Below are 17,274 nucleotides of genomic sequence, written 5' to 3'. Positions count from 1 at the left end.
CGAAAGCGGGCCCAGCGAATCACGCGATGCGTTTCGAGCTGTGTGTCGCCGGGGTAGTGTCTCTGTTCAAAAGGTGAACTTGCGCATCCGCGGCGCAACCGTTGGACGAAAGTAGTGAAGCTTTGCTTTACAATTAAGAAAACGTATTCGCAGTGCATGTTCAGGTTCCACTTAATTTATTCCCTACATGACCAAATCATGGTCGTCAAATGTCATACCGCGTACCGCGGAGGCGAAATGCCTAAGCCTTTGCGCTGGTGTTCTCAGGGCGCGGGCTTTTGATGCGTAGCATTCTTTGCCTACAGAGCTGCGCTTCCGTGGCTCAACGGTCCGTACTAAGCCTGGTCAACAATGCAACGTGTTTCTCTCTCCCCCCTTGCGGAGTACTCCCGCAGCCGTAAACGCGTAACGCTTTGCATTTCCACAAACATGCACCTATCGAAGTTCATTTTGTAATCGCGAAAATGGAGTAAATGGAAATCACCGGTTTCAGAAAATTTCGAAAAACTAAGAAATAAGAACTATATAAAGAAATGCCGAAAATGGCGATACGTGTAGCTCCCTGCGTTACCACAACAATACAGATATCGGGAAAGTCACAACTGTAACCGTTATAATGATGTAAATGGAGATAATCGTTCTGACCAAATCCTGATAAACTAAGAAATAAGAAAAATATAACAATTACGGAAAATTGCAAAGCGTGTAACCCATGGCATTTCCACAATAATGCAGATTTTCAGAAAGCTTCACCTGTAATTGTTATAATAGCGTCAATGGAGATTATTGGTCGAAAGAAATTTTGAAAAACTAAAAAATGAAGAAAATATAAAATTATTAAGGGAATTAAAGAACCGTGTAACGCCCTGAATTTCCACAATAATGAAGATTTCGCGAAAGCTCGCCTTCTAATCGTTACAGTAGCATAAATGGATATAAATGGTCGGACAGCATTTAGAAAAATAAAAAAAAAATGGCTGGAAAGATTCACACTCAAGACAAGCGCCATCAGATTGCCACGCATTAGTATATATTTCTCTGAATTTCTGCAGATTTTTTTTTGATAGACGCGAAAAACGAAAGCGCACGTTAGTTAACATTTGAGTACCTATAAAGGTGGCCAAAATTAATCCGAAGCCCTCCATTCCGGCGCACCTCGTAGTACAGGTGCCGCTCAGACACCTTAAATCTCGCATTCAATGATGTTTTTATATATTTTGCCCGAATGTCTAAATAACGCTTCTCTAGAATGATCCCTGTAATTGTATTTTGTCTTTTTTGAGCTGCAAATTACCTTTCGCTATTGATCTTCCGCGTAATAATGTCGGGTTTACTATTCTTCTGCCTTTTAGATGCGACTACATCTCATTCACTCACCTTGTCCCTCCATCGCCTTGTCCCTCCAAAAATATTAGTTAGCGGCGCCCGGTTTTGATCCCACGATCCTGTGGGCGGAACGCCGCGAGGTACATGGTGCTCTTCCCACTGCGCTACAATATCGAGACAGAATCAACTGCTACGAACGCACCTTATATCCCTGACTCATTCAAACTGCGTCAAGATGCTACTGATACAACGCATGATGGGGCAATGATTAACACTTGCAATAAAAGAAAAGAAGCTCCCACTTACAGCAACAATGATGGCGTAAAGGTCGTTGCGACAGCGAAGCCCCAAGCATACCACTTAGAGATATTGACCAAGATTGGCCAATAAAACATAATAATAATCATAAAACATAATAATCATACGCGTTCCCGACACGTTTCACGCGATTTCAGAATCAATCCAACGGAAACACCAAGTGAACCCCACGATGCGTCGCATCTACAGAGGGTTCCCCTCGCGGGGAGGTGGGCGCAATTTTTATTTCTGAAAGCCTTGCCCGTTCACCTTGCCTGCCTTGCAAAGTGATCTTGCCTTATGAAAGAGAAAGCCAACCATCCAACCCGGGGTGCCGACGCCCATCAAGCATTTTTGGCGAAATTTTTGTTGTCTCTCCCAACATCGGCGCGATGTTGGTTAAACTGACTCTTGCTGTAATTGCTAAGTGCAGAGCACTTTAGGCTCTCGCCTTGTCGTCGCAGCTCGCTCGCTGGACCCAAGTAGAGCAACAGGGTGTCCCGTAGTAATGCTGCCGTTCGTGGCGTACCGCAGGGGCTTTGAAATCAAGGCGGTTTATATAGTCATAAGCGTTCAAAACTCGTAAACCGCTGGCGTTTGTCCTAATCTCCCCGTTGTTTGGCGGCAAAAGAACTATAGGTATATTCGAGGGAAAATATACGTCGTCAAGTGGCAGCCCCGGTTCATTTAGTTAGGAATGCTCGTTAGATTGGTGTTTACAATAGTAAGCGAAAAAAGCAGCCCCGCACGAAGACTTTGCGTTCTAAATGACGCTGAAAGGCTACACGCGCAAGAAGAAGGTGGGGCATTAGAAATGCCGGACAAAGGCTCCAGCCGCGCAAGCAAAAAATGGCGTGTTCAGAATGACGCAGAACAGCTCCAGCATACCACAATTAAAACAAGCACAAAGAGAACAGAACTCACGCAGGCGCTGTTTCAGGCAGAGGTGCGCGAGCACTGCGAAGGCGGGAAGTTTGAATTTCAAGGGGTGGCAGCAGTGAGTGGATAATGACGCTACGGACGAATAACTGCTCTGCACTTCCGACAGCTTTCAAATTGAGTGGAACGGCTTTAATTCTTTTATTCAAAGTCACACAATAACACCCTAGACACAAAAAAAAACACAGCGTGTTGTTTCTTAGTTCAAAAATCGCTCGCAATTTGGCCAAGGGTGCTGAGTAGACGCGTTGTATTTATAGCAATATTAGGTGCAATAATGGATTTAAACGTTTTTTGTGCTCCGACGTTCTTTATAAAATCCGTAGCAACAGTGCTGCATACACTTTGTGTTCAACATCACGTAGAATCACCTCAGTTTGGCCCCGCATAACGCCGAATAGCGCGGCATTTCATCACAACCTGAACAGCATATGTCAGGCATCGGTTAGCTGAGACCACATGGCCAATTCACAAAAACCTGCAGAGACTAAACAATCTTGCGGAACATTTTTTCACTTTTATGATAGGCAGAAAAAAACATTCAATCATATAAATTAAAGAGCAGAATTCAGCAGACTGTGTAAGTATAACTGAGAAAGCACAAAAAAAAAACTAAACTTCCGATCTTACTGACAGGCCTGCCTATGGTGCCTATAAAACTTTCTTACTTATAACATTTTGCCGCATACTACGCCGTTTATCCATTTTATCACTCGTTCGAATATCCAACATTAAGAAGTTTGAGGAAACCACGGCTAACCAAAGTTCTACACAAAAACGTTCCGCGTACATAAGGATAATTAAATAACAACGCATACATGAGTTATCCAAACTTTCCATCTCTTAAGCGTCTGGTGTCTGAGGAAGTTTAAAGTGGACTTCCTGATTTAATTAGGACCCTTTTAGCAAAATGCTTCTCTGAAATTTTCCCGAAGAACAATTTTTAAAGCCATTGTTCATTATTGGGAGACCTTCTTTTGTGTTGAAACAAAGGACATTACAAGGGAGAACCCAATTTTTGTGCACTCATGGACGACCTCCAGCCATAATACCCCGTAATGCCGAATGCGCCGCGTAGAGCTCAGAGATTTCGCAAACTCGCTGGGCGGATCGCAGCATGCAAGCATTGTTGCACCATTAGTTGCCCTGTACTTGCGTTCCCCACCGTAGGGGCGGTAAGCCGACGGTATTTGGCGAGTGGAACCGGCACACTTGCGCGGAGGCACTAAATGGGAGTTATAAAGCATGACCTTTTCGTAATGGGCTGTTTCAACCTACTTTCGACTTCTGTATAGTCACAACCGCTTTGATATCCCACAACGTGTTTTAGCCATTTGTGTGTACTGATGATGCAGTGCAACTACATACGTCGTTTTCTAGGCCCACATTAAGCGAAGTTCGTAATCCGGATTTCACAGGATATATGTTGTCAGATGTTTCTTTCTCCTTGCTCCAGAGTCGGGGTCTCATTTGCTGAATAAGCCTGGTGTATACGTTTCCTGCGCCGGCTCTGCGATAGGTAGTACGGCATAATAAAAGCGTATTTTTTATTGCTTTATTTCTTTATTTGAAGTGAAGCCTAACTTTATGCAGCCTGTGAGAGATAGTTCAATATGCTGCTTTAGCTTCTTCGTTATTTCGGTTTCCGCTGAAGGCGCTGGGCTTGTGTGAAGCCCCACAAATAAACTTGTGTAGCCCTCCTCAGCAGCTTGAAAAAAAATCATCAATTGCAGAGAAAACATCGTTTCTTTAAGCGATTTCACCCTAAAAAATTACCTATTCTTGATGCACCATCCGCCGCTCCTCGAGGAAAATGTTTCCGAACAGTAAGATAGAGCGGGAAAGTGACAAGAAAAGGCTTGGTTGTGGTGTCAACCACAAGAACTTGTATGACGCCTGCGCAACAGGAGTTGTGTACAGCATTCCTTTACCCTGTGGGCGAACTTATGTTGGACAAACTGGCCGCTGTATCAACGTGCGTTTGAGAGAACATTATATGTCATTGAAAGGTCCTCTATCATCCCATCTTTCTTCGCATTGTGATAAGTGCAGCCAATGCAAACCTAACTTTTCTGCCTTTAACATTTTATTCCGGAACCGTGATCAAAGAACCCGCGAAATCATGGAGGCATTCCACATAGCAGAACGAGGTGATAAGTGTGTAAGCCAAACAAGCGTGTGTCTCCATCTTGTGCCTTGATTGTAACATGTATACCAAGTTGCGGTATCATCGTCACCTGTGTAAACTTGTCACCTTTGTAAACTTGTTTTGACCATGCGCACTGTCTTTTTATTACATTATTGTTTATGTTGAGAATTTATATTCACCCTTCCTGATAATAAAATCTAGTTGCTAGACCAGCGGCTGTCCTTGTGTTGCAATTTCTTCGTCTTTGAGTTCGCGCTAGTTTTATCCAAGACAGACATTTCTCATCTAGTTTGGTGATTGCCGTTGCCGACTTGCCCTAACTACCTTGTACCAAAACTCATAAGAAAATGGTGATGGGCAGTGTAGTCAGGATTCATGGACGACGAAAGAACTCTAACTGAACGGATGGGAAATTTAGCGCTAATGTCCCAAAATTCTATCACGTTCATGCCTTCTGAAATAAAAGGGAAAGGTCACGGGCGGAAGAGAATGAAACCTGATTACTTGAACGATTGTTGAGGTTGAGGCCGGAAATAATAACAACGCTTGTGGGGAAAGAGCTTCATAGCAGGTTAGCTGTACGGAACACTCCTGCAACTAAGTTTACCTTGAAAGACACTCGCCAATTTTTAACAAAGAACGAAGCCAATCAAAACAATGTCGCTGCCTTGCTAACATAACGCCTGTTACGATCATTCAATACAAGGTTTCCTTGCACAAACTGAGCATCAAATTCTTTTGCTATATTTGAATGGTAAATTTTATTAACAGGACTTTTATTCGGTAACGTATGCCAGATGATTATTGAAATCACCGCCGTGTCTGAGCGGCTAACGCGTTTTGCTGCTACGCCCCAGGGCGTCGCTTCCATTAGGGCGGTATTGACTGCTCCTCACGTGGAGCAGAAGCGCGAAAACGCCCGTGAGTAGAGATTTCAACGCAAGTTAAAGATCCTCAGGTGTTGAAAACTGATCCGGAGCCCTCCACTACGGCGCTCCTAATAGCCACGGTGTAGGCTCGGAGTGTGAAAGCCCACAATCAATCAATCAATCGCATCATTACGAAATCAAGGTTTGGCTATTGTACGACAACGGCGGTGAACAGACGGACGGGTGTTAACACGCAACTGGTTCTATAGGAAATTGGCATGTATTCTACAGTGAGGTTATGGGCAACGGGGGACACATAAATAGGAGGTAATTATTGATTTCGGAGGCTAATTAACTAATTGTTTTAATTACATTTCTAGTGGCTACAGTAACCAGGTATGTTTGTATTTGAAAGTTACACGCAATCTTGTTTCTACGCAGTTTCAATTGGCAGTATTCTTCTAGCGCATCTGTAGTCCGAGATTTCAAACGGCGAAGTTTAGTGGCCGTTTACATGATTACGCATGCAAGACAGCCTGCACCGGCGCAAAGCTCCTCCCTTCTCTGACGTGCCTGCTGTGTACGGTGTTTAGTTCGACAAAGCGGTGGAGGCACAGGAAAGAGTGATAACCGGCACCCATTCATTCTTGCGTGGCGTTATCGCAATCTGCAGTACTCGTAACCGCTATCGAAACACAGAACGAAAGGGAGGGGCTATGCGCCGGTCTTGACTTCTAGCATGCGTAATCATGCGGACGGCAATTAGGTTGATCTTTATTCGCATCAAGTAAATACATGATGCTGGAGGGCCGCAGAAAAAGCCGACTAGATGTCAGTTTGACGGAGCCGCAGACCTCCCCCATCTTTCCCCCACTGGCCGCTGGGACAGCATTTGGAAACGTTGTCCGAAAATAAAAAATACTGTTCGTTACAGCAATGGGGTTTGTAGGAAATTATTAAAATATAGTGACACAGGAACATCAATAAAATACAGCACTAATGTCACTAAAATACAGTAAAAAATCACTAAAATACAATGACACGGGGAAAACAACCACAGAAAGTGTGGGCTCGACGATTGTAATAAAAATACCATTAAACACAACGGAAAGACATATATTTGACGCTTTCGTCAGTCGCAACCTAAGAACATAAAATGCAAGGAACCTCTACACAGAGAAAAAAAAACAATCAAGCACACATCAAAATACACCACCAGAGGAAGAAATTGCGCAGATTCCTCAAGGTGATACCTTCTAATGCTATGTTTCTAGAAAGAAATGTGTTGAGATTTCTTGGTAGTCGGTTTTCGAGCATTTGTTGTCCGTAAGATGTCCTGTATGTCAAAACGCTCCAATGTTCTGTGTGTCGCGTGTTGTACACAATATCGTTTGGTTTAAGTTTTGCCAGGTGTTTAAGGAAAGATCTGCCCATTTTTGCTTCTTGTTTATAAACCCTACACAGACGGTAGTCGAATATTGTGGTTACCAGCAATACATTGTATTTTTCGAATAAAGGTTGTGTGTGGCGATGGAAAGGAATATGTTCGAGCATTCTAATTACCTTTTTCTGTAGCCAGTGAATTTTTTGCAAGTTTGCCTGACTAGTTGTTCCCCAGAACAAATGGCAATAGTTTAATCTTGAAGAAAACAATGTGTTATATGTAAGCAATATTATTTCAGGCGGTAGAATATGTTTATGGCGGTATAGAAGGCCAACTATTTGAGACAATTTTTTTGCGAGTAATGTTACGTGCTCATCCCAGGATAAATTTTCATTAAATATGAATCGGACTGTTTTTATTGACGCTACTATCTCCACTTTGGCAGAGTTTAGAGAAATAACATTGTCAATTATTACCGGCTTATTTCTGGCGCGGAACAATATTGCTTTCGTCTTTGGACCGCTAATCTTTAAACTATTTTGCTCTGTCCATGATTCTAGTTTCCGCAAAGTTGAGTTTGCATTTACATTTAATTCGTGCGCCGATTTACCATGGAAGAATATACTCGTGTCATCGGCACAGATGATAAACTTAGCACATGATGATACGCCAATAATATCGTTTACGTAGATATTCAAAAGAAAGGGTCCCAGAATGCTGCCCTGCGGCACCTCACTTTTTACTCGACAAGGTTATGACGAAAAGCCATCCAAGGCTACGATTTGATTACGATCTTTAAGGTAGGATTTAATGAAGGAGGCTGCCACACCACGTATACCGTTGCGCTCTAGCTTCCGCACTAGCAAATTGTGGTTGATATGGTCGAATGCTTTTGTTAAATCAATAAATAGACCGGGTACAATGTTTCCTTGGTCTAATTGAGACAAGATATATTCTTTTGATCTCTAAGCGCAAGCTTTGTTCCAAGGCCCTGACGAAAGCCATATTGACAATCGACCATTATGGTATGTTTTTGGTCGAATCTAGTCAAGCGTTTTAGAAAAAGTTTTTCAAGTGATTTTGAGAGTACTCGAAGTATAGAAACTGGTCGGTAATTTCCCATATCATTTTTGTCTCCCTGTTTATGAAGCACTGTCACCCGAGCGGTCTGCATTTTTGAAGGAAAAACACCTTGGCTAATAGACAAATTAAATATGTGAGTAATATATGGTGTCAAAACAGAGATAACGTATTTTAATGGTTTTACTTGTATGTCATCGATATCAAGCGCGCTGTTATTGTTGAGCCCTAACACTGCATCACTTCACGGTAGCTTACAGGATCAAGAAATATGGAGTTATCTATGTACCGAAAGTTTTCAAGGTCGTTTTGTACATTTCCACTTCGTACAACGTCAATAAAATAACGGTTGAAGGCATCGGCAAGCGGCTTTCCTGAAAGTTCGATGCCGTATTGCTTAATGGTGTGAGTAGTGTCTTGGGGAATATTCCGTTTTATTAGAGAATTTAAGTTTTTCCACATTGTTGCCGTATTTCCAAGCGCTGATGTGAACGTGTTACTGTAATAGTCATGTTACTGTTACTGTAATAAACTTCGCCATTTTATATCTCGGACTACAGCTGCGCTAGAAGAATTCTGTCATTTGAAACTGCGTAGAAACGCGATTGCACCTAACTTTCCAATGCAAACATGCCTAGTTACTGCAGCCAGTGAAACGTTAATTAAACAATTTTAAATAATTAAGCCACCTACATCAATAATTACCTCCTTATTATACGCCCCCCAGGGCACATAACCTCACTCTACAGGTGGTCTTCGCGTAAATCTAAGCGCCTATTTTTAAAAAAAACCTGTCGACTTAACTTTGATCACCTGTATATATAGCGAATCAGAAATGGGAAATGAGGGGCTTGGTGAATTAACACAGAATAAGGGTTGGCAGTCAAGAAAACCTCGAAAAGCAAAGGGGGGAATGTGGTAGGTCATAGAGACAGATGAAGAATTTTTTGAGTCAGAAAGAAAGTTGTGAAAAAATGCCCGCCGGGTGGGATCTGACCCCCGACCCCCTAGTCGTGGATCAAGCTAGTCTTTGACAAATTAAGCGTTCACTTGGAATGATAAAAAGAACACGTGGTGCAAATTCTCCAAGACTGTTAAATGACCTTTAAAACAAAACAGACGAACCTAAGAAGCCCTTTCCTTTTTAAATATCAATTGCTGAAGTGTAGTTAATACAACAGCCCAGCTAGAAAGTGTGCTACTTTCCCACGGTCCCGACATAGCAGTGCTCACAGAAATATGGTTACACGATGGTATATACGATAGTGAATTTGTGTCAGAGAATTACAATGCTTTTCGTAAAGATCATTGGAGCCGAGGAGGAGGGGTCACCGTTCTTTTCAAAAAATCCGTAAAGGTCAAACAAACAAACAAATGAACATTTATTGAAAGGGATGGCTCAAGGCCGCATGGGGAAGCAGAGGGAGGGGAGATGAAGATCTCAATAGTGTCCAACATGAAGGTCATGAGAATGCCTGATGTGGAAGAGATGGAAAGTGTGTTTTGCAAAGTGTTTATTAATAATGTTGCATATGTTCTTGGGGCGATTTATAGGCCTCCAAATTCTTCAATTGGTATTTTAAAATATTTAAAAGATTACCTAAGTTGCAACGTAAAACAGGACGATAAACGTAATCTCACAGGAGATTTCAACTTGCCAAACATAAATTGGGCCGCGCTGTCACTCCGCCCAGACAATGTTGTGGAAAATGCAATCCTTGAAATTGCGTTTAGCTTTGATCTATTGCAGATTGTGAACGACCCTACTAGAATACAAAAGGATTCAGAGTCTGTTCTTGACCTGTTTTTTGTGAGCGGCAATATAAAATAGCCGGTTTTATGTGAAGTGGTGCCAGGTATCTCTGATCATAAAGCAGTTGCACTAACTTTAACTGCCGTCACGATAACTGGGGAGAATGAGATGTATTATTTTCCCAATTTTTCCCGTGTCGATCACGAATGCATCATTGATATGTTGGAATTACACTACGACAATTTAAAAGATAACACTTGCAGTGTCGACGCATTATGGCATATCTTTAAAGGCATTGTTCGTGAGCGTATTCAGCGATTTGTGCCTATGATAGGAAAAAAAACCAGGAAACACTACCCCCGGGTTACTCGGGATGCATTGCACCTAAAACGAAATTTGAAGACACTGAAGAAAAAGTCGAGTAAGAAAGGCGGTAATGAATTAATATCAACTATTGAACAAATACTTCAAAAATAAAACAGCAAGTTACGCAAGACAAAGAAAAGTACTTTAGCACTCAGCTTCCATCTTTTAATAAATCCTCCCCAGAAAAGTTCTGGAGAGCTATTAGCCCCCGCAGCAACTCTTCTGGTTCCTTTTTAATCGATGGAAAGCTTGTGAATGACAAACCATAGCTTGCTTTGCTTTTAACAGTCATTTCCAAGCAGTGTTTACGAAGGACAATGCCCGACTCCCGCATTTTAGTCTGTATCTTCCCCTTTCCCTGATATTTCATTTCTTAGCATGGTGTGTTTAAATTGTTACTGCAACTTGATGTTACAGAATCCACGGGGCCTGATGGTATTTCCTATGCCTTCTTTAAGCAATAGGCTGAGTGGTGTGCAAAATATTTATGCATCCTGTATACCAGATCTCTGAATGAAGGCGTTCTACCGGAAGACTGGAAAACCGCTAAAATCAAACCCGTGCATAAAAACGGTGAAAAGCATGCATTTCTAACTGCCGCCCTATTTCCCTGACATCAACAACGTGCAAATTACTGGCACGTATATTCATAAACACCTGATTAAATTTCTCGACGAACATAATGTCTTGACGAATGCACAACATAGTTTTCGGCGCGGGTATATACTACGACACAATTAGTTGAACATGTTCATGATTTTTAACAGGCAATAAAGAAAGGTAAACAGACCGATGTTATATTTATGGATTTCCGTAAAGCATTTGACAAAGTCTCGCATACTAAATTACTGCACAAATTAGGCTGTATATTCAGAAATAAAAAAATACTAACATGGAACAAAGCCCACTTGTCGAACCGTAACCAATTTGTTGTTCTGAATGAAGTCGGCTCAGGCAAAGTAACAGATTATTCCGGTGTCCCACAGGGATCGGTCCTAGGTCCGCTCTTATTTTAGCTCTGTATAAATGACATTGTCATAGACCTTGCAGTTCCGGTAAAGCTATACGTTGATGATTGCGTATTATATGAGAAAATTAGTTCCGTTGAAGATCAGACCAGGCGAAACGAAAACTTTGCGAAAGTAATTTCTTGGTGCGATAAGTGGCAAATGTCAATAAAGGTTGAAAAACGGCATTGATGAGAATAACACATAAAAAGCGATCGGTTTTTTGTTACACAGGAAATAACGTTTTACTTTCAGAAGTACAGGAGTACAAATATCTAGGTGTTTGGATTTCAAACGAGCTCTCTTGGACGAAGCATATTGATGTTGTAACCGCAAAATATCTTGGAAAACTTTTTTTCTTAAACCATTCGTAAAGTCCGCCACAGCCGATCTACGCTTTCTTGCCTACAATTCAATAATTCGCCCGATAATGGAGTACGCAATCGTCATTTGGAACCCTTTCGTTAGGAATTATATAGAAAAATGACAAAGAATACAAAAGAAAGCACTTCGATTTATAATAAACTCATATGGTCGCTCCTGTATTACTGAACTCCTAAACAGAAGTTTCCGATCAGTTTCCGAGAGAAATCGCATCTGCCGCTTAACATTTCTTTTTCAGTTAGTCAAAGGACACTACCGTATAAATACGTCGCACATTTTATCCCATTCTTCAGGTTATGCTACCAGAAAACGGCACTCCCTCATGATTACACTATATGTTGTGCGAAATAACTGTTTTAAATATTCTTTTTTCACACGTACCATTGTAGATTGGAATGACCTGCGAATGATGTTTCACTAAGTTCATTATCCTTACTCGAGTCGCACTTGCTTTAATTGTTGTTGTTGTCTTTTTTGCTATTACCTGCCATCGACTATGTTTCTGCATAATGCTGTGTCAGGTTATGTACTCGTTACAAAGACGTGACCCATTTTGTTAAGGTCTCGTTATGAGATCCCGATGTCTACAAATAAATAAATAATTCCCCCCTTTACTTTCCAAGGTTTTCTTCACTACCAACCTTTTTTCTGTCTATATATACAGCCGAACAGAAAGATACGGGACGAGGGACTGGGTAAGGACACATATGAAGTTTGCAGTCGTCATTGCCAGTGCTATTTGGCTAATTGGAAGTGAGGGGCTCGGTGAATTAAGACATAATAATGGTTGGCAGTCAAGAAAACCTCGGAAAGAAAAGAGTGGAATGCGGTAGCTCATAGAAACAGATGTATTTTTTGAGTCAGAAAGAAAGTGGTGAAACAATGCCCGCGAGGGGAAATCCGAACCCACAACCTCCAGAACACCGGTCTGCTGCGATGACCACTACGCTACTGGCCGGGCTGTTTCCCCACCAGTGTCTCGGGTATTTTTGTTAAGGTATTTTTTTGTTTCCTACACTTGGCCAGCGCCACTCGGACCACTCGTGGTGGAGGGGACCTTCTTTTTAACCCCCGGGCCGTGACTCGAGTATCTACGACATCTCTTGAGTGGTTAACCAGCGTTGAACCCTCTTAAACTACCATGTGCACCAACACTGCGAGAACATAGTCCCTCCCTATGCATGTTGCGAATTAGAAATGGGAAATGAGGGGCTCGACGAATTAAAACACAATAAGGAATAAAGCAAAGGGGGGAATGCGGTAGGTCATAGAAACAGATGAATTTTTTTTTTAGTGAGAATTAGAGTGGTGAAAAAATGTCCGCCGGGTGGGATCCGAACCGACGACATCCAGAATACCGGTCTGGTGCTATAAGCACTACGCTACCGGCGGGGAGATATTCCCCTCCACTTGCTGGGTTCGGATCCCATCTGGTGGGCATCTTTTCTGGGAATTTTTTCTCCACTTTCTTTCTTTCTTTCCAAATGCTTTATCTGTTTCAATGACCTACGACACCCTCCCCTTTGCTTTCCGAGGTTTTCTTCACTGCCAACTCTTATTTCTGTGTTATTTTCAATGAGGACTCCCTTTCTTCCGAAGAAAGGGAGTCCTCTCCCTGAAACGTCAGAAAACTTTTTTCTATTTTCTACGTCTTTCTCGTTTGTCTCTGTATCAACTAACCTTATATATATATATATATATATATATATATATATATATATATATATATATATATAGACAAAAAATAAGGGTTGGCAGTCAAGAAAACCTCGGAAAGCAAAGGGGAGGTTGTGGTTGGTCATAGAAAGAGATGAAGAATTTTTTGAGTCGAAAAGAAAGTGGTGAAAAAATGCCCGCCGGGTGGGATCCGAACCCACGACCTCCAGAATACCGGTCTGGTGCGATAACCACTACGCTACCGGCGGGGCTGTTTCCCCAGCACTTTCTCGGGTATTTATGTTAAGGTATTTTTGTTTCCTGCACTTGGGGGTGGTAGCCAGCGCCACTCGGACTACTCGGGGTGAAGGGGACCTTCTTTTGAACCCCCGGAACGTGACTCGAGTGTCTACGACATGTCGTGGGTTCGGATCCCACCCGGCGGGCACTTTTTCACCACTTTCTTTTCGACTCAAAAAATTCTTCATCTCTTTCTATGACCAACCACAACCTCCCCTTTGCTTTCCGAGGTTTTCTTGACTGCCAACCCTTATTTTCTGTCTTATTTCACGGAACCCCTTATTTCCCATTTTCTGATTCGCTACATGCCTAGCGAGGGCCTCTGTTCTGGCAGTCTTGGTGCCAAAGGGAGCTTAAGAGGGTTCAACGCTGGTCGACCACTCTCGACATGTCGTAGACACTCGAGTCACGGCCCGGGGGTTCAAAAGAAGGTCCCCTTCACCCCGAGTAGTCCGAGTGGCGCTGGCTACCACCCCCAAGTGCAGGAAACAAAAATACCTTAACATAAATACCCGAGAAAGTGCTGGGGAAACAGCCCCGCCGGTAGCGTAGTGGTTATCGCACCAGACCGGTATTCTGGAGGTCGTGGGTTCGGATCCCACCCGGCGGGCATTTTTTCACCACTTTCTTTTCGACTCAAAAAATTCTTCATCTCTTTCTATGACCAACCACAACCTCCCCTTTGCTTTCCGAGGTTTTCTTGACTGCCAACCCTTATTTTCTGTCATATATATATATATATATATATATATATATATATATATATATATATATATATATATATATATGTAGTTCAGCTGCGAGAAGCGGTGACAGGCGAGAAAAAATGTTCCATTGCTTCAGCGACCTGCCACCGCACACATAGTTCCGTAGGTGACAGCCCTGTTCTGAACCGATAGAAATTTAGCCTTGGAATCCTGCAGCCCAGCTCGGTGAAGGTTACTTCGCATTGCCAAGAACCACAAGAATGAACATTCAATCCGAACTATAAATGTTAATATTCCGCAAACAATACGAGTGTATCTGATGCTGCGTTCCAATTCGCGGACAGCTTCGTAGACAGCCTACGAAGCAGTCTAACTAGACGTCTAAAGGAATAAAATTGGAACGGCGCCGCGGTCGCAAGCGCTACACCAGCGCAGACGACAGCGTCATAACAGACACGTTGAGGTGCGCAAGCCGCAGGTTTCGTAACTATTATTACCGTTGTTATTACAAATGTTACGTAATTACAAAAATGAAAAATCATCTTCATTACTAGTAACTTATACTAAATATTTAAATAAAGGAACAAGTGCTTTTGTTTTAACAATAATACGCAAAAAGGTGGCGCTGGCGTCACTTATTAGTTTAGACAGGATGGTAGCCTGCATCGTTGCTGACTTCGATGCTGTCCCCTTGAAGCAGTCTTCGTTGACTGCTTCGCTCGAATTGGAACGGGGCTTAACATGGCGTACTGTCCGCGAAGACGGCAACGAAGCTGTCTAAACGGTAAATTGGAACGCACCCTAAGAGAGTAGCGTCTAAGTTCCAATATCGTCTTAATCTTGAAGATGTAAACAGAGCCAGATTAGGTATGCTGAATTGAAAGCGAGCTGTGACTGCGAGGTTAGCTAAATGGTCCACTAGCTCGTTGCCCCGGATGTCCACACGGCCAGGGATCCAAGCCAAACGTACCTCCTTCACGTGCATTGGGACAAAAAACAATAATGTGCGGTAGAATGAAGAGTCGGAAGAGAAAGTTAAGGTCCATAAAAGCGACATCGAACGGGATAATATGATGATTTCTGATACACGCTGCGGCACTTTACGTAGAGCGAGAGCTATTGCTTAAACTTCTGCCATAAAACGTCGTGCGTAGTCCTGGATTAGTAGCGAATACCTTCAGTCTAAAGGTTGTACAAAAAAACAATTCCAGCTTTCTCGTCATTTTGAGATGAATCAGTATAAATCACAGAAGAAGCAGGATCATTGGATAAAAATAGCGATTAGTAGAGAGCGCGAGAGAAGTTTTGATGCCGAAGGGAACGCCAAACTCAGTTTCTCGCTCAACGGGGTATACTGAAATAACTTCAAATTGCTTAACAGAAATACAATCAAGCGATGTTCGAACAAATTGCACTTGGGAAAAAATTACGTTTCGTACACTATAGACGCGATGTCGGCCAAGAGAGAGCCCTCACAGCTGAGTGTGCTTCTTCTTCTCCGGAAATAGGCCACCCAGCTCTCTTGTTCTCCTACCAATGACAATATGCACCGAGTCAGGCACCGTCTTATGTATTTAGTTGCTGTGGTGCAAGTTTGAAAGGTGTATAAAATACCACTTAGTAAACTTCCAAGCGGCTCTTAAGTATTCGTACGTGCTTTGAATGCAGAAGTCTGGCGATACTGATCAACCGTTTATTTACTGCTGCAGCGCATTGCGTCCCTTTCTTCGCTTTCTTTTCTTTGTCTTGTGGCACCAATCACTTCGACCGACTGTTTTTCTGATGCACCGTGTTTTGTCTGTATATCCGCTTTAATTTGATCGTCTTACTGTACGAATTGCGCCAGCAAGCAGAGTGGCTGATTGAAGGGAACAACCACTGGTGGGACGGCGATTTCACCACCGCCATGTGGAGAATCGGAATGTTTACCGCAGTGCTCTTTATTTGTGGCGGCTGCCGGTGCTGCAGAGTCGTTAACACCAATGTCTCCCTCCGAGACATTGTCATGGCAACCTATGCCTCTTCCGGAAAGGAAGCATTTGCTAGATGTGCCTTCAAATCCTTTTGGGAAGGCTTATTACACCGCACATCCTTGATGCTCCGGTTAGACGGGAGCCTAATGATCGTCTCGTCAGTGGTACTGGTTTTCTTGTGTGTCTGTAAGCAGGAAGGTGCACACTGTTTACCCGAAATCATATTTAGGGCGTCTGATTGGCCTTCCAAGGCTTCAAAGCCGGAGCTTTTGCTGTCTTAATCCCTGCTGTTTATCTGCGCAGAACTTTCCAGCCACGCGAGTGCCACTACGGTCCCGAACTGATTTTTTTCTATCCGTGCGTTGAGCCCGATGCCGAAACGCAAGCGTTAGGAGCAGAGACGCAGTCCCGCCTCACTTCATATATAAGCGTTCAAACGTCTTCTCAACTTCCTTTGGCTGGACCCTGCCTTTACCACTTTCAATAAAGGCGATAGCTTCCTTGGGGTACTTAAACCCGGAATGTTTGTCTTTCTTAATGTCTATACGGCGCTGGCCCATCTTTCTGTCCTCGATTAAGGCGCCCGCTCAAAATATAAAGAAATTTGTGAACTACAAGTTTATATCAGCGAAACTCTTCCAAACTTGTAAATCTGAATACAGGTGTCAGGAATATTTCAGGGAAACCACCCCAAAAACAAGAAAATGGCGGGCTGCCTTGGACCGGTGGCGGTATCCTAAGTCCAACACTAACGCAATGTTCCAGTAGATGGCGCTCAAGCAGTGGAAGGCGGCAAAATTCAATTGACTCGAGCAAACCCCCACCCTGTTACAGTGGGAGGAGCGAGAGCAGAGGTGAGGGGGAAAGAGAACAGAGGCATTTACGCGGCAAGGACGGCCGAAGACTATCGTCTTTCGGCAACATTGGCAGCGAAGTCAGCATATACGCGGCCATTGTTCTGGCTATGCTTGCTTTTCTTGTGCTACTTTGAATCTAAGCTAGAGCTTTGGTTGAAGAGGGCGCTTCGGGAAAAACCACGACAGTACCAAGGGGGTCTTCACCTGAATATATGCATGTTCAAAAT

General features: G+C 42.9%; 1 non-coding gene across 1 annotated transcript; it reads left to right on the top strand.

Annotated features, from left to right (window-relative positions):
* Window positions 1-14,047: 14,047 nt before the first annotated feature.
* On the top strand, window positions 14,048-14,120 carry Trnat-ggu (transfer RNA threonine (anticodon GGU)). Its single transcript has one exon. It is a non-coding gene; the product is annotated as a tRNA-Thr (tRNA).
* The last annotated feature ends 3,154 nt before the right edge of the window (window positions 14,121-17,274 follow it).

This window comes from Haemaphysalis longicornis, unplaced genomic scaffold, assembly GCF_048455015.1.
Source record: "Haemaphysalis longicornis isolate Haplotype H1 unplaced genomic scaffold, Haemaphysalis longicornis Haplotype H1 scaffold_2, whole genome shotgun sequence".
NCBI classification, from domain to species: Eukaryota; Metazoa; Arthropoda; class Arachnida; order Ixodida; family Ixodidae; genus Haemaphysalis; species Haemaphysalis longicornis.
The sequence above is the reverse complement of the archived record's forward strand: the minus strand, read 5'-3'. Positions and strand labels throughout refer to the sequence as shown.